This window comes from Vulpes lagopus, chromosome 24 (assembly GCF_018345385.1).
Source record: "Vulpes lagopus strain Blue_001 chromosome 24, ASM1834538v1, whole genome shotgun sequence".
NCBI lineage: Eukaryota > Metazoa > Chordata > Mammalia > Carnivora > Canidae > Vulpes > Vulpes lagopus.
In genome coordinates, this window is record NC_054847.1 from 36,619,586 (window position 1) to 36,647,263 (window position 27,678).

Here is a 27,678-nt window from a genome sequence, read left to right on the forward strand (position 1 = left end):
CAAAATCCTTAGCTTAATCACATCTGCAAAGTTTCATTCATCGTAGATAGTAACATATTCAGAGGCCCTAAGGATTAGGATATCTGTGGAAAGGCCCTTATTGAGCCTATCACAAAAGATAGGATTCATATTCTACTGTGATCTTTGGATATTATCTTGGAGAAGATATTTAGAAGGAAAAAGTTTCTTGGAGAAACAGAACCAATACTGGAGGTATAGACTGAGAAAAAAAGAAAAAGATTAGAAAAAAAAAAAAGTTTGTTTAAAGAAAAAGGAAACTACCACAAGAGGATATAAAGGAAGATTTTCCCCTCACATAAAAAAATCTACGCTATACAATTGTGTCAAGGGCAAAGTCCAGAGCACTAAAGGACCAAAGCTCCACCCCTTTTTCCTTAGCTGATACTGTCTCTGTACACCTTATGTATTTAATGGTTATGGCCATGAAACTGTGAATTCCAAAGTCAGATTTAAAAATATAGCCAGAAAAAAGTACATATCCAGAAAAAGGTAATTATTTTATTCATTTTATTTATGCATCCTCTCTGCATTGTTTAATGTTCAAAAGGGTATCTGATTATTTCAGTGAATGCCTTCTGAATTTAGATCTAATTTTTAGTTATTTAGAGAAGGACATTGGAAATAAACTAACAGACCTTTATAGAGAAAATACAGTGGTGTTACAGAGAATTTACATTTCCAGTCTGAGATCATATTACTACTTCAGTGGTAGACCCAAACCTCGTTTACCAAACCCAGATCTCCTGTCTTCTAATTCAGTTCTCTTTCCACTAAATCTATTAGCTCAGTGATTTGCATTTGAGCTCAGCTCTCAGTGCAACATACAAACTACCCATGAGTCTCTTCCTTTCATAAACCAGTTAATCTGTGAGCTAGGAGCATTTTTTTTAGTACATTCAATAAAATACATTGATGGGCTCAGATCTGTGGGGAGTTATAAAGGAAGATCATGCTCGTCATACAGAAGTGCTTCTCTCCATTGCTAAAGAACTCCAAAATGCCCGAGATAGACTGCTAGGAATTCTTTCCCCAAAAAATCCATACATCATTTCCCATAGTAAACAAGGAAGCCTATTTAACTTGTTTACCTTGCTATTATGGAGCTAAAATTTGCCCTAAAGCAAAAACTTGTTTGAGCAGGGGGTTATTCCATGACCACAAATAAAGAGACATTGCTGATGTACTCTGACAACTCGAACAATTTACTTTCCGAAAATGAGTAGCAGAAGGAGAACATTTATTTATTTATGCTTTAAAACACCCAAGAGAACAAAAAAATAGTTTAGTACTGTTTCTGAACTGTTCAGGCATTCCATACACTTTTGAGAACTGGCTAATATCCTGAACAATCTCAATTTGTTGTCTATTTACTCCACCTCAAAGCCATTCTTTGTCCATCTCTGCCATGTAGTGTGTCCCAGAAGGTTGACCCCTTGGAACTGCATTGAACAGGTGCTCTGGTCAGCTGGCTTCTAGCGTGTTCGTCCAAATGAGAGGCAGCAGCACGAGAAGATAGATAGAGGGAAATATTGTTGGAGCTTTTCTTTTTCACTTCCTATGGGGCTGTACCCTCTGTGAGTACAGCTGTTCCAGGGACCCACTTCTCATGGCTCCCACTGTTAAAGAAAAAAAGGATTCATTCTGACACTTGTCAGAATAAGGAAGACTTTATTCAGCGGGGGGGCGGGGGGGGCTACTATGATGGGGTCTATATCAAGGTAGAAAAATCAGGCTCACCTTTGAAGGCAACAAGGAAAAGTGGGGTTTTATAGCCAAGGAGCAGAGTCAGGGGGTGAGCGGTTAGCAAATATTTGAGTCAGACACTACCTGGACGCTGGTAGAAGATGGAAACCTAATGAGATATGGAGAGTGGGGATGCTGGCTAAGCGGACTTGGAAGGAGTCTTCCTAGGTCACAATGCTGAGACCAATGCTGAAGCCCCAAAGTCAGGGCCTCATTGCGAAGTGAGTTCAGTTTGGTTGAAGACAGACTCTTTGTTACTGCCCTTGGTGGTGTCGAGATGGGAACTACTTTTCCTCCCTTTACTCCTTCAAGTCACCAGTTTTCGTGACTGCTCAGTTTCTAATCTCTCAGTGTGTCCCTGGATCCAGCCCTCACACCCGTAAAAGTTAGCCTCTTAATTAAGCCTTCGCATCTGAATCACCTGAATTGAGTGTTGCTTTTAATAAGCCTAAGTCAACAAGGCACATTTTTCCCTGTGGATGAAAGTCAGTTGCCATTTGAACAACTTTATAGCGAACCCATGCTCTGCGGCCAGTCTACTCTCCTACTCCCTCTGACTGGTCTGGCTTGCAGAGATGGTGGGCAGGGGGACCATCTCAAAATCCCTCTTGAGATTAGTTGAGTTTTTTCCTCATCCAGGATCCCACATTTTTATGGCTTTGAGCTCTGGTGAGTAGAATAGCCCAGACAGTGTCGAAATAGCATCACTTACTTTGGCTGTTTAGACCAGAGGGCCAGAATCGCCGAGGACAGAGTAACCTCATTTTAACCCCTTTTAAGATAAATCCTATTATTTCCCTTCATGGCCTCATTCTTTTTTTTGTGGAACGAACCCAACCCAAATTGCTCTGTAGAACTTCCCTGAATACGGTTAGCCCCTCTTTCAATGTTGCTTATTTGATTTGCAGGTGGTTTTCTTCACGACAATGTGATTACCCAAATGTTGGGAGTTTTTTGCCAAGGCAACTGAGTGTGGAATATATACAGTAAAGTTTTGAACAGGACATTGACTCCATTTGGCCATTTTATTTCAGTACTCCTGACAATAAATAATTCCTGCAGTGAAAAGAATGCAGGCCATTGCAAGGTTTTGCCTTTTAAAAAAATTGTCCCTTTTGTGTTGTACATCTCCTTTTTACAGAGAATTTACATTTCCAGTCTGAGATCATATTACTACTTCAGTGGTAGACCCAAACCTCGTTTACCAAACCCAGATCTCCTGTCTTCTAATTCAGTTCTCTTTCCACTAAATCTATTAGCTCAGTGATTTGCATTTGAGCTCAGCTCTCAGTGCAACATACAAACTACCCATGAGTCTCTTCCTTTCATAAACCAGTTAATCTGTGAGCTAGGAGCATTTTTTTTAGTACATTCAATAAAATACATTGATGGGCTCAGATCTGTGGGGAGTTATAAAGGAAGATCATGCTCGTCATACAGAAGTGCTTCTCTCCATTGCTAAAGAACTCCAAAATGCCCGAGATAGACTGCTAGGAATTCTTTCCCCAAAAAATCCATACATCATTTCCCATAGTAAACAAGGAAGCCTATTTAACTTGTTTACCTTGCTATTAATGGAGCTAAAATTTGCCCTAAAGCAAAAACTTGTTTGAGCAGGGGGTTATTCCATGACCACAAATAAAGAGACATTGCTGATGTACTCTGACAACTCGAACAATTTACTTTCCGAAAATGAGTAGCAGAAGGAGAACATTTATTTATTTATGCTTTAAAACACCCAAGAGAACAAAAAAATAGTTTAGTACTGTTTCTGAACTGTTCAGGCATTCCATACACTTTTGAGAACTGGCTAATATCCTGAACAATCTCAATTTGTTGTCTATTTACTCCACCTCAAAGCCATTCTTTGTCCATCTCTGCCATGTAGTGTGTCCCAGAAGGTTGACCCCTTGGAACTGCATTGAACAGGTGCTCTGGTCAGCTGGCTTCTAGCGTGTTCGTCCAAATGAGAGGCAGCAGCACGAGAAGATAGATAGAGGGAAATATTGTTGGAGCTTTTCTTTTTCACTTCCTATGGAGCCTGTACCCTCTGTGAGTACAGCTGTTCCCGGACCCACTTCTCATGGCTCCCACTGTTAAAGAAAAAGGAAACTACCACAAGAGGATATAAAGGAAGATTTTCCCTCACATAAAAAAAATCTACGCTATACAATTGTGTCAAGGGCAAAGTCCAGAGCACTAAAGGACCAAAGCTCCACCCCTTTTTCCTTAGCTGATACTGTCTCTGTACACCTTATGTATTTAATGGTTATGGCCATGAAACTGTGAATTCCAAAGTCAGATTTAAAAATATAGCCAGAAAAAAGTACATATCCAGAAAAAGGTAATTATTTTATTCATTTTATTTATGCATCCTCTCTGCATTGTTTAATGTTCAAAAGGGTATCTGATTATTTCAGTGAATGCCTTCTGAATTTAGATCTAATTTTTAGTTATTTAGAGAAGGACATTGGAAATAAACTAACAGACCTTTATAGAGAAAATACAGTGGTGTTACAGAGAATTTACATTTCCAGTCTGAGATCATATTACTACTTCAGTGGTAGACCCAAACCTCGTTTACCAAACCCAGATCTCCTGTCTTCTAATTCAGTTCTCTTTCCACTAAATCTATTAGCTCAGTGATTTGCATTTGAGCTCAGCTCTCAGTGCAACATACAAACTACCCATGAGTCTCTTCCTTTCATAAACCAGTTAATCTGTGAGCTAGGAGCATTTTTTTTAGTACATTCAATAAAATACATTGATGGGCTCAGATCTGTGGGGAGTTATAAAGGAAGATCATGCTCGTCATACAGAAGTGCTTCTCTCCATTGCTAAAGAACTCCAAAATGCCCGAGATAGACTGCTAGGAATTCTTTCCCCAAAAAATCCATACATCATTTCCCATAGTAAACAAGGAAGCCTATTTAACTTGTTACCTTGCTATTATGGAGCTAAAATTTGCCCTAAAGCAAAAACTTGTTTGAGCAGGGGGTTATTCCATGACCACAAATAAAGAGACATTGCTGATGTACTCTGACAACTCGAACAATTTACTTTCCGAAAATGAGTAGCAGAAGGAGAACATTTATTTATTTATGCTTTAAAACACCCAAGAGAACAAAAAAATAGTTTAGTACTGTTTCTGAACTGTTCAGGCATTCCATACACTTTTGAGAACTGGCTAATATCCTGAACAATCTCAATTTGTTGTCTATTTACTCCACCTCAAAGCCATTCTTTGTCCATCTCTGCCATGTAGTGTGTCCCAGAAGGTTGACCCCTTGGAACTGCATTGAACAGGTGCTCTGGTCAGCTGGCTTCTAGCGTGTTCGTCCAAATGAGAGGCAGCAGCACGAGAAGATAGATAGAGGGAAATATTGTTGGAGCTTTTCTTTTTCACTTCCTATGGAGCCTGTACCCTCTGTGAGTACAGCTGTTCCCGGACCCACTTCTCATGGCTCCCACTGTTAAAGAAAAAGGAAACTACCACAAGAGGATATAAAGGAAGATTTTCCCTCACATAAAAAAAATCTACGCTATACAATTGTGTCAAGGGCAAAGTCCAGAGCACTAAAGGACCAAAGCTCCACCCCTTTTTCCTTAGCTGATACTGTCTCTGTACACCTTATGTATTTAACATTTATAATAGATTGAAAGACAATCCACACTACAATTTTATGAAGCTTAATGAAACCTTTTTCACAGCATCCCACCCACAATTCAGAAGGCTGTGCATTTTGTTTATCTATGATAACCATTTTTATTTATGAGAAAACAGATATCTATTTTCAGACTACACATATTCATTCAGTGTCCCCAAACTCAAAGGTATCAATCACATAATACATAAATTAATATCTAAGGTGCATATATCAGTATTATTCTCAATGATTTTAATTAACTAATAGAGATTTTCCCCAGTGGTAAGCCAAAAAAACATTTTATTTTGAGTATGGTGCACAATAAATGCCTCTTGTAAAGTTTCAGGACTGCTCAAGGCATTGATATCTACTGAACACGTGTGGCAAATTTAATTTACTCTTCCAGATAATGTGTGTGAATGAAAAGAAATTGTAAATGGACTAGGGAGGATTACTTGCCATTAATAAATGAATTCCTTTTGGCATGCAATAGCCTAAGTATTGGTGGAATTCATGTTGGATAACACAGTTCCATTGGAAGCCTCTGTAGAATTATTTCTATTTAGTTAGTAACAAGTGGAGCTTGGGGTATTATTAGGCAAAATTACAATAGCAGCGCACCGCTGTGCAGAGAAAGATCAGGGCATTTCTTCTAAGCAGCATCTTTAAAAGTCTGGCTCCTAAAACTAATGTTGTGAAGCTTCAGTTCTTTTGAATTGAGACTCCGGGGAATGAAAAAGGGTCATAATTATTAGCTAGGAATTGATGCTAAATTTGTTTATTCACTGATTTCCCACCACTTTCTATAGTATGTAAATGAGATTTTTACTTAGAAGAAGCATTCCCACTCTGAGACAGATGACAGCTGTTCAAGCCCAGGGGAGAAAGAAAACACAGCTTTTTCCTTGGCCTTTTTCTTCTTCAGCACAGCTTCTAAAGCCTCACTGAATTTTCCCAGAATTCCCTGAATAGGAACTTTCACATTCTGATTGATTAGTCATCATATCAGAGCTTACCACTTTGTAGCTCTCTTGCTACCAATTGAACATTATGAACCAGGCCTAGAAAATTAGCTTGCTCAGCACCGTTGGGATGGTGACCTGTTTAGCAATGGATGTCTAATTCCCTATGACTCTTGTTAGGAGAATTGGGTTCAGCATGAGAGGAGTAGAATGCCTTCCAGAAAAGGGTCTGAACACCTTTTCAAAGTGTACAGTGCTACACAAGATGCAGGGGGAGACACACACGTGCGCTCAGCCCCCCACCTCCCCGCCACACACACACACACACACACACACACACACACACACACACTTCCAGATCAACAGCAAGGGGAGTTTATTTACTGACTCAAGTAGGAGTCACACTCTCAGATCTCACTCTTGGGACAATCTCCGTTAGGCAGAGAGAAGTCAGGTTATCACGGATCGTTGCTACCTGGCAGTGACAATCAGCAACAGGTGGAACATTTGTCCCCTCTTATCCCTGGAGTATCTTTTCCAGGTATGCTGTCTCCACACTTTAGCATCTCACCCAAGCTTCCAACAAATACCTGCATCTCAGCAGCCGTGTCAGAAACCCACTGCCCTCTGTACCCGTATAGAAGTTGAGTTCAGAAAGTAATTCGCATTGAGGTGTGATGGCTAATTTGAATTTAATATGTGACCTCCCTCAAAATGATGTGGATTTAAAGCAGGCTGTGAGGTGGGAAAATATATGAACTTAAAGGGGGAAAAATCATGTCCAGTGTTCAGATACAAATTTATGTATATTTATAATTTATTTATAATACGTAATATTTATAAATTGAGTCATTCAGTTGTGCCTTCACACATAAGTTGCCTTGGGTGGATTTTGTGATATGGTGCTAATTAAAACACAATGAAGTAAACCTAAATAGGCTAAAACTCTTACTAGCCTTAAATTGCTGCTCCACTGTAGGATAAAACAGACCTGCAGGGAGATAAGCTCCACAGCCCCCAGATCAACAAGGGGATGTTTCATTGGCTGTTTTAAGCATATTACTGCTTGAAGGGATATATACATATGTGTACATGAAAATTTCTCCCATGTTCTCTCTTAAAAGCAATTCTGTGATAGTTTTCATTCTAGGTGCACATCCAGATGGATACAACTAAGTAGTTAAATGAGTATTCATATACTAACCTATATGCATACGTGAATGCTGGGCCAAAAAGAAAAGAAAGTGTGAAACTCCAGCCCTGAGGAAGAAAGTCTGCCCTAGAAGTATTCCTCTCTCCCTTCAATGCTCATTTAGCACAAACATGCTTTCCATGTGAGGGCACATCGTGGAGCAGATGCACCCCCCTTCTCAGTGGTACTTGATGATACTGTTGAAGAGGAGACACACTACTTACCTGGTGCTCAGGGTGCTCAAGCTTGCTTGGTATCCACTGCTGCTTCACGTTACCCTCAGACACCTCGGTGAATATAGTTTTGAATGGTTCTCTGCCATAGATCATTTTTACGTGAGCGCACTGGGCTGTGCAGAGTGCAGCCACTGCCTTCCAAATCTAATCCAGCCGCAGAGAAATAGGCCTGGTGCCAACGCAGAAGAGGGCAGATTTAACATTAATGTTCTGCTCGGCCACTTAGAATTTTCCTGCTGACACAGTGCTGGAACCTAGCAGATGCTCAGTAAATGTTGACTTGGTCGATGAGTGATGAATAGATACATTATGTGACTTTAGTTGGATCTTTCCTTACCTAAATCTCCAATATATTGTGCTTTACATAGCCACAGATGAGGCTATAACCTCAGGTGTTTTTTTAATTAATTATAAATGTTTAATGCTTTTTTTTTTTATATTTTAATTTTTTTAATGCTTTTAATCAAAGAAGTCACAAAATCTTCAAATTCATAAAAGGGAAGTTTTTTTTTTAACAACATACATCAGTGTGAATTTTTAAATCACTATCAAAGCTTATTTGTAAAAAAAAAAAAAAAAAGCTTATTTGTACTAAATGATACATCTACATTGTATTTTATTTTATTTTTTTCAAATTGTGGTGTGCAAAAATACTGGCTATCCATCCTGTGTCTCTGATCACACATGGTCTGGGAAATAGGCTGTACTTCTTCTCCTAACTTTTTTTTCTGCTCTCTAAATAAAATGTTACCTCTCTGCACCTTGTATTTCCAGAGCTTCAACTCTATGCTATCTCTAATTAGGCTGGTGCGGGATTTCCTTTCTTCCCACATGTACTGTTTTCTGTGAGTTCACAGAAAGACACATCCCACCATCTGAGCAGACTGTAGTGATCTATAGTCTGGCGTGTTGACTGAGTCAGAAAGTGTCGTTTTCACCGGTTTACAGAAGAAATCCTTGGGAGGCCTAAAGAGAAAATGTGTGGGATTCAGAAACTGCTAGGAGTGGTACAGAGAAGAAGTTAGAATTTCAGGACTTTTATTATTATTATTATTATTATTATTATTATTATTATTATTTTAACAACACATGTTTTTTTGAGCCCTCTTATTTTTCATTTCTGTAAGTGGCAAAACCAAGTGTTTAAAAAATTCATTCAGTGATTCAAAGACTCATTGAGTGTCTTCTGGTTTAAGTGTCGAGGCATTTGTGTGCTGCGGTGTGTATTTTAAATAATGACAGATGGCACTTTATAATAGATACCGAAGATACATAAACCTTGAGTTCAGGGTGTTAGCACTTTTTATGCCAATGAAAAATATTTTTAAATGAAAACTATCCTACATTCTAAAGCGTATATTATGAATGTGTATAATAAGGGTTTTATTTTTATTTCAATTATAAAGTAGAAATTTGATACGCTAAGATGTATTCAATTAAGGGCAAATCTGACAAATTTTAAGGCTACTTAAAATTCTAGTCTGCTTCGATATCCTTAGAATCTGGCGGTGTGCATAGTTGGACATAAAGCATCCTCTAATTTTGTTCATGTAGATAACATGATGTCTTGAAAATCAAGACACCTGGGTCTTTTATCTGTTGCTAATACTAGCTGGGTAGGAGATCGGGGATGCGAAATAGGTCGTCATTAAGGTCTATTCCAGCTTTAACAAGCTATTAATGAAATGTTGATTGTCAAACAGAAAATGTGCATTTTGTTTTCTGAAGGAGCTACATTTGCATGAGGCTGCCCCAACCACTCTGAATGTTAATAAGAGCCAGAGGACTAGCGGCAAATCAAAACACAAGTGCTGCTAAAATGAATTTATAAGAAAAAGAATGATTATTTTGCTTGAAAAGCCACAGGGTGGCCTGTAGAATCTAATGCAGGGAGGCTTGGAGAATATATGAGAATCAACAAGAATGGTGTTATCTGAGCCTACGTTGTAAGGAGAATCCAAATGATCCAATATGTTCCCGTGTCATTTTCCACTTGCAGGGGAGACAGCTAATTTTTATTTTTCAGTTTTCATTTTAAAACCAAACTCAGAAGTGATGACTGCCGTAGAAGGCCCAAGGCTGTTGGGAGGGAATTACAACATAGCACGTTGTCTTTGAGAAGTATAATTGACTTGTAATAATTTTATATTAAGTAATATTTTGCTATGAGTTAGATCACATGCAGATACTCCAGACGTTTACCATGTATGTGAAAAGTCTGTTGGGTTTTATTTCCAGGCAATTCCATGTATCGTATTTCCAGCCTGTGTCCTACTATGCCTCCTGAACAATCTCTGTTGGAAGCAGAGGGAGAATCTTGGTACTTATTTGGAATTCTCTGCTTCCTTCGTGCTGTCTCACACTGCTGACCCTAAAGAATAAAAAGTTCACCTTTGTATCAGTCTGCTAGGGCTACCCTAACAGAATACATATTCTCAGTGACTTGAACAACAGACATTTATTTTCTCACAATTCTTGAGGTTGGAGTCCAAGACGAAAGTATTGGTAGGTCTTCTTATGTGTGTGTGTTGCGGTGTGTGTGTGGGGGGTACCTCTGGTGTCCTGTTGTCTCTCTCTGTAAGAACGCCCGTCCCATTGGATTAGGGATCCCAACCCATCTGATCTCATATAACTTTTAATTACTTCCTGTAATTATGTCCTGTCTCCAAATACAGTCATGTTGGGAGTTAGGACTTCAATACGTGAAATTTGGGGGACACAATTCAGCTTATAAAAAAACATTAAAATTATTTTCAGTGATAATCCTTATCTGCTGAAAATCTCTCTTAATTCAGTATCCTCAGATACTTTCCACATTTTCTTTTTTAATCTGATTCTAGTTGAAAAACAAAACATAATGCAAGATGATTTATTTATTTTTCCCCTGAGGGAATTATATTTTGGTATTGAGATTTTATTTTTTTAAACATTTTATTTATTTATTGGTATTGAGATTTTAAATATAAGTTCACCTCATCATCTGCTTCTATTGTTTTACAAATGCAAAGAGGCAGAGTTTATCTCTGAATCTATATTGTAAAGGTTACATAGCTCTTCACCTGAAAGCTAGCTATACAAAGAGATAAGACCTTTCCTATTACTCTTGATTGTTCTTTTAAGGGTTAGGAAACTTTGATTCAGTAATTCGTTCTGAAACATTTTAAAGAAATAAATACCTACTGTGTGTCTATCACTGTTTTAGGCAACAGCATGAAAAAAGAGAGCAAAATTTCTCCCCCAGAGAAGCTCCAAGTTCCTAGTCTGGATGATGAAATATATGGTCATTCTTTCTCACACAAAATAAACTCTTCAATGTTTGCCTAGGGTTCTTGCTTTGTGCCACCTTTTCGCTTAGCACTCATTGCTAACCTCGGTCATTTTTGCTGAGACAAAAATATTGAGGGTAAAATGAAATCAACTGTGTTATGTTCATTTGTAAAATGATGGATTAGACTAGATCAATGGTTTTCAACCTTGTCTATCCATTATAATCACCTAGAGAGTCTTAAAAATATACAGTAGACCCCAGAGATTTCACTGACTTGGTCTATGATGAATCCTGACTGTTGATAGATTTAAAAACACGTCCAAGTGATTTTTATGCACAGCCCGAATTGAGAGCATCTGAATTAGATGATCACTTCGACTCCCCTCACTGATCTAAAATGCTGTCTCCGTGGATTCTTAGCCTTTCTTCCCAAATCTGGAATTGTGCTCTAGAATAAGTTGGGAAGTTATTTATATTCCTCAGCAGATGTGTATGAAAGGGGCTGTTGATGCTTCTATGAACAAATCTCTGCTCTCGGGGAGATGGAATTAAATTAATTTTGTGTGAATTCAAGTTGTTTAAATGTAGCTTAAATGTGGGTAATACAGAGAAAATGACAAGATTTAAACAGAGCAGGTTGAAAGGACCTTGTCCATTGTGCTTAGTATTTCATAGTTTGCGTTGAAGGTGATGCTTTGTCATTGAGAAAATGTCAAGCAGTGGATAGTCTAAAAGTCACTGGTTTAGGGAGGTCAGAAGGGAACAGATGTGGAGAGAATGGATGGAAGGGGCCAAAAGGCAAGGTAGTTAAAAGTTCCGCGAGGCCGTTACAGCAATGTGGGGAGGGAAGGATGAGTGCCTAACCTAACCAGTGGGACAGAGCAGATTTGTATCAAGAGAAATCTTGAAGGAACTGAGAGATTTTATGGCAAGTAAAGCAATTTCTGCCTTCAATTTTGGCAAATGGCTAGTTTGGTGAAACTTTGTGGAAAAAAAAAAAAGTCAGGATATAGGATGGACGGATCTTGGTCATGATTTTAAAGCCTGCTGAGTTTGTAAGGCATTCAAGGAAAATTATTTAGTATAGTCAGATCCTTTCTCTTTTTTTTTTTTTTTTCAAATTTTTTATTATTATTATTTACTTACGAGAGTCACAGAGAGAGAGAGAGAGAGAGAGACAGAGACACAGGCAGAGGGAGAAGCAGGCTCCATGCACCGGGAGCCCGATGTGGGATTCGATCCCAGGTCTCCAGGATCACGCCCTGAGCCAAAGGCAGGCGCCAAACCGCTGCGCCACCCAGGGATCCCCTAGTATAGTCAGATCCTTAAGGAAAGGTTTAAGCTACAGAAAAAAAAATGCAGTGTTGTGATTATTTTGGAAACAAGGATGATACTGAAATTGCTTCCAGAGATTGTTATAGTTCAGGAAGAAGGCACGGACAGATCCTTAGTTGTAGAAAAGTAGAAAGAGAGGAAAAAAATAAATAAATAAACATGAGAAACAAAAAGTTAAGTACAGTCTTGAACAAAGTCATATCCTGGAGATTGAAGGAGAAGAGAGTCTCAATGAGGAGGAGTGGCCCGCAGTGTCCAACTCAGCAGAGTGGCTGAGTTCCAACAGCTACTTGTTTGAATGCCAAATATCTAGTTGCTCTGTGTGTGTTCATCACTTCCTTCTCTTAATAATTCTGAGACGTAGGTATTATTATCACCTCATTTTATAGATGAGGAAACCAAAGTGCAGCTAATGTTTTGCTGAAGACCACACGGTGATAAATGGCACCATGAGGATGTGAATCTGGGGAGGGTGACTCCAGAAGTCATGCTCTCAATGATCCTGCTGAACTGGTGGTAGAGAGGAGGAGAGAGACCTGCGTCCACTAGAACGTGGGCAGTGAGCTTGGTGAGATCAGCGATCAGTAAATGGTGTGGATCTCATGCAGGAGGGGTAGAAGAGAGAGCTAGGGGGTAAGGGAAGGTGCTCTTTTTAGAATCCTCAGGTGTGGGATCCCTGGGTGGCGCAGCGGTTTGGCGCCTGCCTTTGCCCCAGGGCGCGATCCTGGAGACCGGGGATCGAATCCCACGTCAGGCTCCCGGTGCATGGAGCCTGCTTCTCCCTCCGCCTGTGTCTCTGCCTCTCTCTCTCTCTCTGTGACTATCATAAATAAATAAAAAATTAAAAAAAAAAAATTTAGAATCCTCAGGTGTGAAGGAAGGCCCATCATAAGGGAATTCCCGAGGGTGACTTAGTATCAAAAAATGATTATATCTAAAGAGGGGAGAGGTGGGATATCCTTATGGTCTGCAAGAAATAGCCAAGAGAAACGAAGAAGGTAGAGCTACAGAAGGCAAGTCACTAAGGACGCTTCACATGAAGGTGAAGGAGGATGGTAGACCAGAAGACCCGATGGAAGAGGATCACTACTGACTGCCTCTTCCCAAGAAAGAGGAAGGATGTACTAGCATATAAGGGTAGGAAAGTTGTAGAGGAGTATTTACACAAAGACCACTCTCTTTCTTCCCCCAAGAAGTCAATACAGGGTCTGCTCAGATGGGACGCCAAGCTCTTTGACTCTACAGACTTTGCCGTGACCAGTAGGCCCCGATGTTGCCCACTCACCCACTCAGCACAGAGACCTTCCTCCTCAGTCTGCACATTCTTCAAGTTTTACCTACTGAATTCAGTTCATATTTCCTCCCCTCACTGAGGAGGAAGGCCAGTTCCAAGCAAAAAAATACCTCTCAATCAATGAATGGCAAAGGACAGGATCTCGCATCTCTTCTGTCTGGGGTGACCCACAAGGAGTCCAAGATTGATCTGCACTTTCCCGTTACCTCTCAGTGAACTGGATGAGAGGAGTACCACCGGGTAACACATCCAGTCAGATTGGCAGTGATCGGCCTGCCTGTGGAAGGGATGCGAACGGAATTAATAATGCTTCAAACTCAAGCAAAAAGAACCTCGGAGGCAGGATGCCTTCAAATGAAATCCCAAATGCAGGCTTTCTCCCCCCTTCACTGAACAGGCGGAGTGGTTGCAAAGGGCAACTCCAACAACTTTCTGCGGGCAGCCCAGTCACTGTCAATCTAACTTGAAAAGGAAAGGGGATGTCAGTTCTCTAGAAAGCACACGTCCCCTGAGACATAGGCACGGCTTTCGTGTTCAATCACTGTATTTAATTCAATTATCTGCCCCCGCCACCCCCAACTGTCTGCCTTACAAGGAAGGTTGGGAAGAGAGTGATGCTTGATGCTTCTGCAAGTCCCAAAAGATGTGCATTCTTTATTAGGGAATTCAATAAAGGATGAGCTCTTACTCACCCAGCTGCTTCCTCTGGGAAGTTGTCATGGGCTCCAGCTGCCAGCAGCAGGAGGATGACCAGGTCTATGCAATGAATTGGTTATTATCATTATGTCTTAGATTAGATTCAGCCAGTTGTCATTTTAAAAAGATGGCTTATTTCAACTACGCTTAAAAATGTCATCTTTCTGGGTGTGAGAAACACCACAGAATCCTATTCAGTTCTAGAATGTTCAATCTAGTTATCCAGGTAGGGCTATGATGAGGTCTAATGGTTTCCCTTTCTTCCTTCCTTTGTCTTATCTGTCTTCCTGTTTGCCCATTCCAAGGGACCGTTTCCATTACAATCTCTACAAGAAGGTGAGGAAGAGGAGAAAAAGAATTTGCAGTTTGCCTAACTGCATTAATTTTACTTTAGCGAGGATTCTAATGAAACAATGCAAAAAAAAATCAGTGAGGTTAAAATTGCAAATATTGGGACGCCTGGGTGGCTCAGCGGTTGAGCAACTGCCTTGGGCCCAGGGCATGGTCCTGGGGTCCCCACATTGGGCTCCCTGCATGGAGCCTGCTTCTCCCTTCTCCCAGAGGCCTGGGTCTCTGCCTCTCTCTTCTGTGTCTCTCATGAGTAAATAAATAACAATCTTTAATTTAAAAAATTGCAAAGATTGTTAAAAGTAAAATAAGATTTTTAAAATTTGTAGGTCCTTGTGTAATGCATACCCTTGACAATAAATGAATCATTTGGTGGTTAAATACCTCTTGACTAAAATAATCAAAACTGGTTGGTGAAGATATTTGCCTCTTTCTATCATATAACAGGTAACTCATGAAGGGAAAAAAAAACAACAAACGAATAGGCCATATCAATGAAGAAAGTGAGGCTAAGCAGATTTTAGCATTATCAAGTCACAGACATTCTAATTTTTTTCAGAGTTTAATTATATTGTTATTATTTTTTGTTAAAGTGGACCCGTAATGTCCATGAAGATGTATCCTAAGCCACTGCCCCCCACTTTGAGACTCTATAGATCCTCTTTAAGAAAATAAATTTTCAGAGCCTCAGTACCATATGCTCTCATCTTGAGAAATGTTGGCTATGGAGTCTAAGCCTCAGTCCACGAACATATCTTTTAACTGCAAAGAATCATAGCAAAATATAAGATTTATCTTTATAATGGTAAAACTCATTTTGGATTCGAATTGCAATGAAAACCAAAAAACAAAACGTCATGGACCTCAAGTTTATGCCTGCAGGCTCAATTTGAAAAACATTATCTGAAGCACTATTTAACCAAAACTTGAAAGTTTCCAAGGATTTTCTTTTTCATATATGTGTTAAATTGCCAACTTTCTCTGAGCTTTATATTTAATTCAGTCTGAATCCTGCTCCCAAGCTTTCCCCATCCTTCTAGGATCTGAACAATAATGAAAGGGTTGCCCACGAAAATGAGTATCTTCTGAAACTCTTTCCCCAAGGGGTTGGCAAGCCTCTTTCTTTTTTCTCTCCACTTCAGATTTGGGGGTGGGGAGTGTGTCCTTTAAAAGCCGATCTCATCAGCAGCTTATTTAGTCACAGATATGTCTCTGTGTGTGCTCCCACAACATACATTTATTAAATACCAGTAAATGCACCAAACGGGGCATTTGGTGGATAATATTTCTTAATCATCTTTATGAATAATTTACCGTAAGTTTACCATAAGAAGATACTTTGTAAAATATAAATTCCTATTTTTTCTTAAGTATTTTCTATCTCATTAGAAGATTAGATTATGCACTTGGAAAGATAATGATCAACACAAGTAAATGAGTAATGAAGTAAAGATATGAGGGTATGGGGCGGGGGGGGGGGGGTGAGTTTGAGGAAAGTGAAATTTAAGCAAGATCACGGAAGAAAAGTAGGATTGAGATAGACAAAATGGAGGCAGGAAGGTATTGTAGGCAGGACCCACCAGAGAATTAGGGGCAGGAAATCTTAGTTGGAGGAGATAACCAAATAAGTCAATCAAAGGAAGCCAATTATCATATGATTTCACTCATATATGGAAATTAAGAAACAGAACAGAGGATCATTGGGGAAAGGAGGGGAAAATAAAATAATATGAAATCAGAGAGGGAGACAAACCCAAGAGACTTAACTCTAGGAAGCAAACTGAGGGTGGCTGGAGGGGAGGTGGGTGGGGGGACGGGGTATCTGGGGGACGGGCATTAAGGAGGGCGAGGGACGTAATGAGCACAGAGTGTTATGTGCCACTGAGGAATCACTAAACTTTACCTCTGAAACTAATAATACGCTGTATGTTAACTAATTGAATTTAAATTTTAAAAAGTTAAAAAAAAAAAAAAAAACAATATGGCTGAGGTGAGAGGCTCTTAGAAAGAGCTTTCCAAAACAGATTCAGGAAGTCTTGGGGCTCCTGGGTGGCTCAGTGGTTGAGGGCCGGCCTTCGGCTCAGATTGTGACCCCGGGGTCCTGGGATGGAGTTTTGCATCAGGCTCCCCACGGAGACCCTGCTTCTCCCTCTGCCTGTCTCTCTCTCTCTCTCTCTCTCTCTTTCTGAGTCTTTCATGCATAAATAAATAAAATCTTTAATAAAACAATAAAAGTCTCAGCACTTAGATGCTGGAGGTTTGAGCAGGGCAGTGAAATGAAGACAGGAGTGCCTCTGGATGATTAACCTGGCAGTGGTGGGAGGAAGGATATATATTTTAAAAAAAGAAAGGAAGTGGAAAATTCAAGTCAAAGTATTTGCTTATTTTTGTTTTCTACAGCCAAGTGCTTCAAGGGGGGCATCGATAGAGCTGTCTTTCATTTGCAGCCTTTTCTTCAGGCACAGGTACTAAGGAGCGCAGCATGCTCGCCAGGAGACACCGCAGGATGGCTGTGCAATCCTGCATTCCGTGCCAAAGGCCTGCTTCTTCACCCAGGGCTCTGTGGTTGACACTGTAAATGCAAACACTTCACATATCCGTTGCCTTTACGCTTTGCCCGCCTTGCCTGTTCACTGTATCACTTGCTTGGGGCAGTTATTTCTCCACATTGGCACGGTCCACGTCTGGGCCTGGGTGATTCTTTGGTCTGCGAAGGTGTCCGTCCCTGGTCTCTATCTGCTGGACGCCAGTAGCATCCTTCCTTGCCTGCCCACATTGTAACAACCAAAAATGTCTCCAGACATTTCCTGAAGCCCCCCCCCCAGGGGATAAAATCACCCCCTATCGAGAGCCACAGGCCGCAGATTCCCTTGTTAAATGATAAACGTTTATGGCAGCAGAAGAGAAATTCTGCTCCCTCTCCAATATTACCAGGCTATGAGTTTTGTGGGGACTGGGGGCATCTGAGAACCATAAATGTCAGCCACGCAGTTTGATATGACTTCTTCACTGGCATATTCCAACCCACCTGCTCAACTATAATGCGAAACGGTCCAGGTAACTAATGGGTTGTCTGTAGGTCCTGGTTTGCCTGAGAGAGTCCTGGTTTATACCTGTCCTGTGTGTGGTTGATGGTTGGTTGGTTGGTTGGCTTTTCCCATTTTTGTCTGGTTAATACCCACCTTCACTCTCTAACTTGTCCTGGATCAGATGGTAAACTGTATCATCATTCTAACACAGGAGATACTAGAACATTACCTGGAGCAGCCAGAGGGACAATTTGCCTCTTTGCCGCCCCCATCCTTAGTGTTCTTTGCTTGTTCCTTCACAGTTCCAGTATCTTCTATGTGAAGACTTGAACCGGCCTTAGGAATTAACCAGGAAAGGGGCGAAGGTGCTGGCCAGGCGGAAGCAATGGGAAGTTTTATAGGGTGAGACACTGAAAAGGATATATTAAGAGTTAGACCAATAGGCTAATAGGAAAATCCAAACTTCACTTTGCAGACTTCACTTCAATTTGGAATCTACCTATCAACTTGTTACCCTATCTGACAAAACGGGCAATGGCATTTTGAGGCTATAAATTCTAAATGTGGCAAACATTTATCTTTTAGAAAAGAAAAAGGATTGATTGCTAGGAAGTGTCCAAAAGGAGCCGAAGGTCAGTCTCCTAGCTGTGGGTTTGCATATGTGGTGATAATGCACCCATCACCTCCCCCCTCCCCGACTTTTTTTTTTTTTTTTAAATCTGAATGTTTGTAGCCGAGACGTAAGTACAGAGGATCCAGCGTACCATTACACATATAGATTTCAAAGGCTTGGGAAGAAATCTTATTTCAGCATCTGTAGTTGGTTTTATTAAAAGCAGTTTAAATTCCCCTGCCTAGAGCAGTTTGGAATTATAGAGATGGGCTGCAGAAATTTACATTTTAATTGAGGCACAAGACAAAATAGGGCATGGTGCAGCATTCACACATTACAAGGAAGAATAAATAAGATATGTATCAGCTGGGAGAAAAGAAATGACTAGTCGTTTTTCACTGCCTCCTGCACTTAATTTTTTTCCTATGGCAGTGAGCTGACTTAGGCTTGCGATGCAAAGACAGTTTTTCCAGTCAAAACGTGTATCACTTCAGAGTTTTCTTTGCGTTGAAATATCTTCACACCGTGGAGTAAATATGCAAATACTCAAACAGGCATGGGTGTGTGTGTGCCTGTGTGTTTGGTGGTGTCTGCGATATTTCAAATATCTATAAAAATAAATAACATCTCAATAAACTTCAAAGGAAATCACTTATAAAGCGCGGGATATAAATGACAATTATGACAAAAGGAAATGATTTGTTAAGCACTGTAATTTGAGCTATTGTTAAGTTTTATAGACATTTATAGAATTTTTATTTGTGGAAACGTTTCTGGCTGTGGTCAGTAAGGAAGTCTCTGAGTACTGGGGAGGACACACGTTTTCAAACTTAAAGATTTACTTGTGGGGATCCCTGGGTGGCGCAGCGGTTTGGCGCCTGCCTTTGGCCCAGGGCGCGATCCTGGAGACCCGGGATCAAATCCCATGTCGGGCTCCCGGTACATGGAGCCTGCTTCTCCCCCTGCCTTTATCTTTGCCTTGTCTCTGCCTCTATCTCTCTGTATGACTATCATAAATAAAAAAAAATAAAAAAATAAAATAAAATAAAAGATTTACTTGTGTTTGTCAATCCCTTTGAGAAAATATACAGTTTTTTTTCATATCGTACGTTTGACTCATTCTCAGAAAATTAAGTTAAGCATGCAGTTCTCGTAAAGGAAGAGGTATATACTTAAAAGTTATGTGATAGTAAGGGCTTTTTAAAAGTAATGTATTGTCAATGATTTTTAGAAAATTATTGTAATTAAGCATATTCACGCATTTCCTTAAACCTTCATCAATTTTATGGTATTTTCCATCAACTGTACATGTATTTTACATTCTTAATATGCTCTTTTAAGTCATAATTTTAATTATGGCTTAATTACAGATTATATGTTAATTATAAAATTGAAAAGCCATAAACGACACATTATTGTATTATGCTTACGAGCTAGGGAGTGTAACTGGACACACGAAAAGAAAATATAATTCTTTGTCCCCAAGCATGTGCCTTTCAAGCATGGAAGTCAAATGAATTCTCTACTTTTAGCTACCAAAACTTTTTAATTTACCTTATATTTTGACTATGGAATTTCCCTTTTCTTTTTCCCAGAATTTTAAAATGACACTTGATAGTCTATGAAAAAGTAATAGCATGCCTCCTCCTTGTTGCTAGTTGCTCATTTCTTAATCACATACTATTATTAAAATAAAAGGCATTTTCCTTTTTATTTTCTTAAAGATTTTATTTATTTATTCACAAGAGACACATGCAGGGGGAGAAGCAGGCTCCATACAAAGAGCCTGATGTGGGACTAGATCCTGAGACTCTGGGATCATGACCTGAGCCAAAGGCAGATGCTTAACCACTGAGCCACCCAGATGACCCTAAAAGGCATTTTTCTTAAGGACACATATATATATATAATAGAGATGGGCTCTATTGTTCCAAGACTAAATATATGTATATGTGCGTGTGTGTGTGTATATATATATTTTTTCCATCAACTGTACATGTATTTTACATTCTTAATATGCTCTTTTAAGCCATAATTTTAATTATATATATATATATATATATATATATATATATATATATTTGGAACTATCAAAATCACTTTTCCAATTTCTATTCATACTTCTTTTAGTTCTGGCCCATAACAGTCATTTCAGGGTGATTTTGTTTTTTGTTTATTTGTTTGTTTTTGCTTTTGTTTGTTGTTGTTGTTGTTGTTTTCCCTCCAGTTTCACTCCTAGTGTATTATTGGCTGGGTGTGCTTGTTATCATTTGATATATATTTGTCTCTTCCATGTTTGAGTTTCCTTTTTTTTTTTTTTTTTGCCTTTCTTTCTTTTAGATATCCATAAACCATGTTTTAGAAAGTGTTTGGAAAGTGAATGCTTTAAGTCCTTGTATATATCAGATGCCATTAGTTTGCTTTCATAATTGTAGTAGTATGTAATAGGATGGCTGAAAGTAGATTTTGAAGTTCCTCGGTTATTTTTCCTCCGAATTTTGAAGGCGTTCCTTTATTGTCTTATAACGTTCAGCATTGCTGATGAGAAATATAACACCAACTTTATCCCCATCTTCTTGCAGATAGGCAGCTTTTCCTTTTGGAGGCTTTTATAATCCCTGAATCTTTGGAGACATGACATTTCATGAGTTCTGAGTAGGTGTGGGTCTTGCTGGGCACTTAACCACACAACAACTATTTTATTTGAAGAACCTTGTTATTTTTCAGTTCTGATGTGTTTTTATCTTATTATTCTATTTGGTTTTTTTTTTTTTTTTTTGGCTGGGTACAGTATACTTTATTGATGGTACATGACAAGGTAGGGCTCCCCAAGCCCCTCCCCTTCCTCAGGGTCTAGGATGTAAATTGGAGGTCAGGAGATTCTCAGTGTGTTGGGGGATTAAGTTGGGGCAGGGACTCCCCAGCAGCTGAGGGCCTCTCTCTTCCTCTTGTTCTTGCTGGGGCTGGTGGTCCAGGAGGCTCTTACTCCTTGGAGGCCATGTGGACCATGAGGCCCACCACCGGGTTGCTGTAGCCAAATTCATTGTCATACCAGGAAATGAGCTTGACGAAGTGGTCATTGAGGGCAATGCCAGCCCCAGAGTCGAAGGTGGAAGAGTGGGTGTCACTGTTGAAGTCACAGGAGACAACCTGGTCCTCAGTGTAGCCCAGGATGCCCTTGAGGGGGCCCTCCGATGCCTGCTTCACTACCTTCTTGATGTCATCATATTTAGCAGCTTTCTCCAGGAGGCAGGTCAGATCCACAACTGACACATTGGGGGTGGAGACACGGAAGGCCATGCCAGTGAGCTTCCCGTTCAGCTCAGGGATGACCTTGCCCACAGCCTTGGCAGCGCCAGTGGAAGCAGGGATGATGTTCTGGGCAGCCCCTCGACCATCACCACAGCTTCCTAGAGGGGCCGTCCACGGTCTTCTGGGTGGCAGTGATGGCATGGACGGTGGTCATGAGGCCCTCCACGATGCCGAAGTGGTCATGGATGACTGTGGCTAGAGGAGCCAAGCAGTTGGTGGTGCAGGAGGCATTGCTGACAATCTTGAGGGAGTTGTCCTACTTCTCATGGTTCATGCCCATGACAAACATGGGGGCATCAGCAGAAGGAGCAGAGATGATGACCCTCTTAGCCCTGCCCTTCAAGTGAGCCCCAGCCTTCTCCATGGTGGTGAAGACCCCAGTGGACTCCACAACATACTCAGCACCAGCATCACCCCATTCGATGTTGGCAGGATCTCGCTCCTGGAAGATGGAGATGGACTTCCCATTGATGACAAGTTTCCCGTTCTCAGCCTTGACTGTGCTGTGGAATTTACCGTGGGTAGAATTATACTGGAACATGTACACCGTGTAGTTGAGATCAATGAAGGGGTCATTGATGGGGACAATATCCACCTTGCCAGAGTTAAAAGCAGCCCTAATGACCAGGGTCCCAATACGGCCAAATCTGTTCACTCCGACCTTCACCACCGTGTCTTGGGGACGCGGCTGACCCTGCACCAGAAGATGCGGCTGTCTGTTAAACGGGGAGGAGCAGAGAGCCTTATTCTTCTATTTGATTTTTTTTCACCCCTTCCATTTTCTTTGACTTCTCTCCTTAAAATTCTTATTAAATGGATGTTGGCATGTTGGGTTAATTCTCTGTCTCTTTCTCTTTTTAAAAATAGTTTCTTTCATTCACCTTTTTGTTCAGTGCAAAAATGAGATTTCCTAATTTACAGATTTTTAATCTCCTAGAACTCTTTGTTGGATTTCTTTTCATCATATCGCCTTGTTCTAATTTATAGATGCAACCATTTCTCAAAGTACTGACCAGAATATTGTAAAGTTATTTTCTGTTTCTTGCATTAACTTAATGTCTCTTAAGGCCAGCTGTTATCTTGGCTTATTTTGGATCTTTTGCATTGTGCTCTTAATTTTCCTAACGTATTCGCTAATCATTGATTGCTCATTCATATTGATGAAAGAAATATGACCCGGTAGTGACCTGGCTGGTTTCACTATAGAGTAGAAGGAGACATAACAGAAAGATACATTAGAAAGCTCACAAAATGAGAGTGGCTTAAGCCTTAACCCTGCTTATGAAAGTCATTAAATTTCTTTAGAGAGTCATCTTATAATTTTAGAAACTCAAGGATATCTTACTGGTAATGATCTTTCAGCAGTGGGAGCTGGCGAACGATAAAGATATTCCTTAGGCACAGTTAACCACATTTTCCTGCCCCATTTTTTAGATTTACTCTGTATATCTGGGTCTTTGTTATAAAGAATAGCTCCTACCTCCTCCCTCCTTACAGGCTTTGTCTTCTAAATATTTCAAATCTTAGTTTCACCTGCTTCGTTTAAAACATCGTATCATCTTACTTATTTTCTCTCTTCCAGATATTTATCCAAAAAAAAGTAGCTCCAATAAGACCTAACCATTTCCTCAACCCATTTTTTTTTTCAGAGCCCCAATGGGTTTATTATGTTTTGATCTCTTCCCTCTAATTTCAGTAAGATTTTGGAACTGTAATAAAATACATCTTAATTATAGTATTTTGTACCCAAAGCAATATTTTCAAGATAAAAACAATATCCAAGGACCATTCACCCCCCTTTCTATCTATACTAACCCTCTGACCAGGCAGCAGTAAAGACAATCAGGATTTCCACTAGGACAGTGAGCTTTATGGTTCTCCTTTCTGGCACATCTGTCTATGCCCAATGGCCACTAGCTAGAACAGGTAAGGCAAATGGCAAAACAATGTAGAGGTTCCAATCCCAGACCATCACCTGGAGACTCTATCATTTGTTTGCTGCATAATTACTGGCAAACTCCACTGCAAACATGGTGTAACTTAGGGAGCATTTTTTTTTTTTCGTCCTTGATTCATTTCATTCATTTCCATGTAGGTTTCTTGTTATAATTCCATTGATGTAAAGCACAGGGGTATGTATACTTGAGGAAATGGGCAGTGGGGCTCAAATGGTCTGATTTCAATAGCCCTCTACTGCAGTTGGTTGACTTCAGCTGTGTATATAGCCTACCATACTCCTGGATTCATGAATGTGTAGACACTGACTGGTCCCCATTGACATTTCCATTTTTCCCACTGCCTGTCCTGAATTCCCTAATTTAACACATTCTGTTTGTATGAACATAACATGAAAAGTATTTCCAAACTGTCTGAACAACTGGATTTCATATAATTATTACTTAACCTAATGCATTTGTTTCTGCAAATATAATAGTTTTCCCTTCTTATCAATATTGCCCAGCAAGAAAGCTTAAGCTATTTAACTAGCAAAACTGCCAATATTTACAACCTTTTAAGTCAGTAGAGGAATTTAGATAATTTGCTTTTTAGTGTTTACTGGTTACTTAATGAATATTGTGCTCAGGGTTTTACATATTTATACTCTATCTCATTCCAAAAATAATTTGAAGTGTCTCGAACATTACAGAATATAAAATGTAAAGAATTAGAATCTGAGCACTGTATAATGAAAGCAAATTTTTACCAAAATTAGCTTACCAAATAGGAAAACTCTGGAGGTTTATATAATGTTATGCATATTTTAAAGTTTTGGGTGTTACTGTTACAAAAATCAACCCTTCCTCTTTCTTATATAATTATTAAAGAAAGATAAAACAAAGTTTGTATACGGTAGGTCTATTTTATACCTGAAACATTTAGATTATTGACATTTTTTGTTCTGTGAAAGGATTGCTCCTATGTAGACTTAACCAAAATCATGTCAAAGAGAGATGTTCTATGAGAAAAATAATACACACATATTTAAAAAATGAAAAACTTCAATTATATATCTTAGTCTCATTTTTATTCAGTCTTCAATTGTTGCACATTCAATTGTAAATCTATAAGAAATTAATAAGAGTCCGGACAGCCCAGGTGGCTCAGTGGTTTAGCACCTGCCTTCAGCCCAGGGCCTGATCCTGGCATGGAGCCTGCTTTTCCCTCTGCCTGTGTCTCTGCCTCTCTCTCTCTGTATCTCTCATGAATAAATAAAATCTTTAAAAAATTAATTAATTAATTAATTAGTTAAGAGTCCATTATTTAAAAAATGATACAAACATTAGAGATGATAAAACATTTCTATACTCAAATATTTATATTTCTATTAGCTTAAAAAATTGTTACTTCTGTTTATGGATTGTGCATATAAAAGTTTAATCTTCCTCTTAGGAAGAAGAAACATATGAATTGTGTATGAAGAGATTGCCAATAAAATTTATATATGTACTTTTGTTGAAAAAAAACATATGTGGGTCATATTCTATCCTCATAGCAGCGTACTATTTACCTTTTGGTTTGAATTTACTTATAAATAACAAAAACAAGTTTTGTTTTGTTTCTATTTTTGTTTGTTTTTTTGTTGTTTTTCACATGACTATTTTTAAAAATCCAAGTATCTACTGTATCATCTACTAGGATGATATAATGTTGGTACCTAGACAATTATTTTTTTAAGAGACCACACAGCAAAGAACATTTGTTCGGTTTGGAACCTCTTAAAATACTGTGGTCCTAGGTTTAGAAATATTTTCCTTTAATTAGAGTGGGTACAGAGATACAAAGAAGAGTTTCCTCCATACAATTTCTCTCTCTTAAAATAATTATACTTTTGATTGAAACATATTGTTTTAATCTTCAGAATTTTGACCATAATTTTATTTATTGAAAATATGACTAACAAGATGATTTCTCTGTTGTGATTGTGGAAAAGTTGGTTACTGAACATAGTGAAGACACTGTATCTTGCCTCCTCTATACTTGAAAATAGAACATAAGGACACGACAGTGACATGGCTTGTATTCCCCATAAACTACTACATTAGAAAATGGAAAAATTTCCATGGCTGTTACCATGACTGAAATGACAGAAAACAATTTCAGAGCCACATAAGGACCAGAGATGTGGGCTGTGATCACAGCACCAGTGCTCAAGTGGCCATTTACCCTACTGATAAATAAATATAGGTCTATAGCCAGTTGCCTATGATCATATAGCACTGAAATGTAAAAAGATACCACCCTGTCATTGGCCAATATTTACGCTTTGGAATAGTAAATCATCATTGGATCCATACTATGAGTTGTTTGGGTAAGAAGGAAAGAAAGTACAGTCCCTCATTTTATAGTTAGAAAATTAAAGCTGAGAAGTTTATTTCTTTGTCCAAAGTCTCTCAGCAAGTTAGCTGTAGAGACCAAGAGTAAAACTCAGAGATTATAATTCCTGGTACATTGATCTTTTCTCAGTACTACCTCATCCCCTGTGGCTAAAGAAAATTAAATTGAAGAACCAATTAGCATATTCAGAATCCAAAAATTCCTCTTGTGCTCATTATTGCAAAGTGATCAAAGAGATTGTGTTTATAATAAAAATATTGGTTTTTATTTTCCCACCCACATGCAATGCCCAACGTCTGTCTTATCTACTCAAGCACATATTGATATTTTGAAGGCCACAATTGGAAAAACAGCTCATTTGTGCTAAATTATATGTAAGAAAGAGTTCTTAAATAAATTCACATGAAATAAACATGAAACAGGCCAAAATATACCTGATTCATGGCAAAATAATTAATTTAAGCCAATGGAATAACAATAAGCATAACTAACATCATTATACATTTTAATATACCATGTAGTCTTTTAAGCATTCATATTTAATTCATTTAATTCTTATAACAACTCTTTCATAGGTATCATTATTTCCACTAGTTTATTGAGGAGGACGTTGATGCCCAGACAAGTTAAACAAGTTGCCCCCCAAATTATACAACCAGCATAGGGAGGAGACAGGATTGAATGGTTTACATTTGTGAAGATGAAATTAATGTGTCGAAGTTTATCTATATACGGCTCAATTGTACACCCATTTTATTTGATGTAGGAAAGATGTTAGGGTTTGAAGTGAACGGTAGAGAAAAAAATCTTGAGATGTCTTTGGAACCAAAATGTGTTTTTATTAAAGCACAGGGGCAGGACTCTCACCTGGGGTCCTGAGGAGGGGCCCATTGTATACTTTCAGGTTGGGTGGGGGTTAAGGAGAGCATAAGTCTCTAGGGAATTTTGGAAGCAAGGTTTCCAGGACCTCAAGGGCACTAGCTGTTGTTGGGGAAAGGTCATTTATTACTGTCTAATAAAATCATAGTCATGAGAGCTTTCAGATGTATATGGATGGGACATGTGCTTGAGGGATAACTGCCAACATACATCTTAGGGGGTAGAGACAAAGGAAGTTTCCAAAGGAATTTTTATATCGTAAAGTAGAGTTACAGGATTCTGAGGGTCAGGCTAAGATTACCTTTTGCCCTTAACAAAGTATTGACATCGAAGTACCTAAATTCTTAGAGGAATGTCACTCTGCCTGTTTTAAATACTTGTCAGTGGGCTATATGTAGTAAGGAAATTTGATTTTTTTTTATTTTTATTTTTTTGCCTTTGTTTCCTACATCCTTATCCATAAAGGTTTCCTGATTTCTTAGATCTGATGAAGTTTTGGAGTATAGATGAGGTCTGGGGCTAACAACCAAGATAGAAATTGAGACTTCTTTGGTGCAAAATCGTGGTTTTACTAAAGCAGGGGGACAGGACCTGTGGGAAGGAAGAGCTGCTGCTCTGGGCTTGTGAGGGGTGGCTGATTGCGTACCCGGGAGTTGGGGGAAGTAAGGAAAAGGGAGATTTCAAAAGGATTTTCATATGCTAAGGAGGACCTGCGAGATACTGGAGGCCTTGCCATTGTCAAGGTAAAGATTGCTTTTCCCTCTAGCA

The 27,678-nt window shown here is 39.2% G+C and overlaps 1 protein-coding gene and 1 pseudogene across 2 annotated transcripts in view; one reads left to right on the top strand and one right to left on the bottom strand.

Annotated features, from left to right (window-relative positions):
- Window positions 1-27,678, top strand: part of DCC (DCC netrin 1 receptor) — a 1,085,392-nt gene that overhangs the window by 558,650 nt on the left and 499,064 nt on the right. The gene's annotated exons all lie outside the window — the stretch shown is intronic.
- LOC121482097 overlaps window positions 21,352-27,678 on the bottom strand; it is a 59,717-nt pseudogene continuing 53,390 nt past the window's right edge.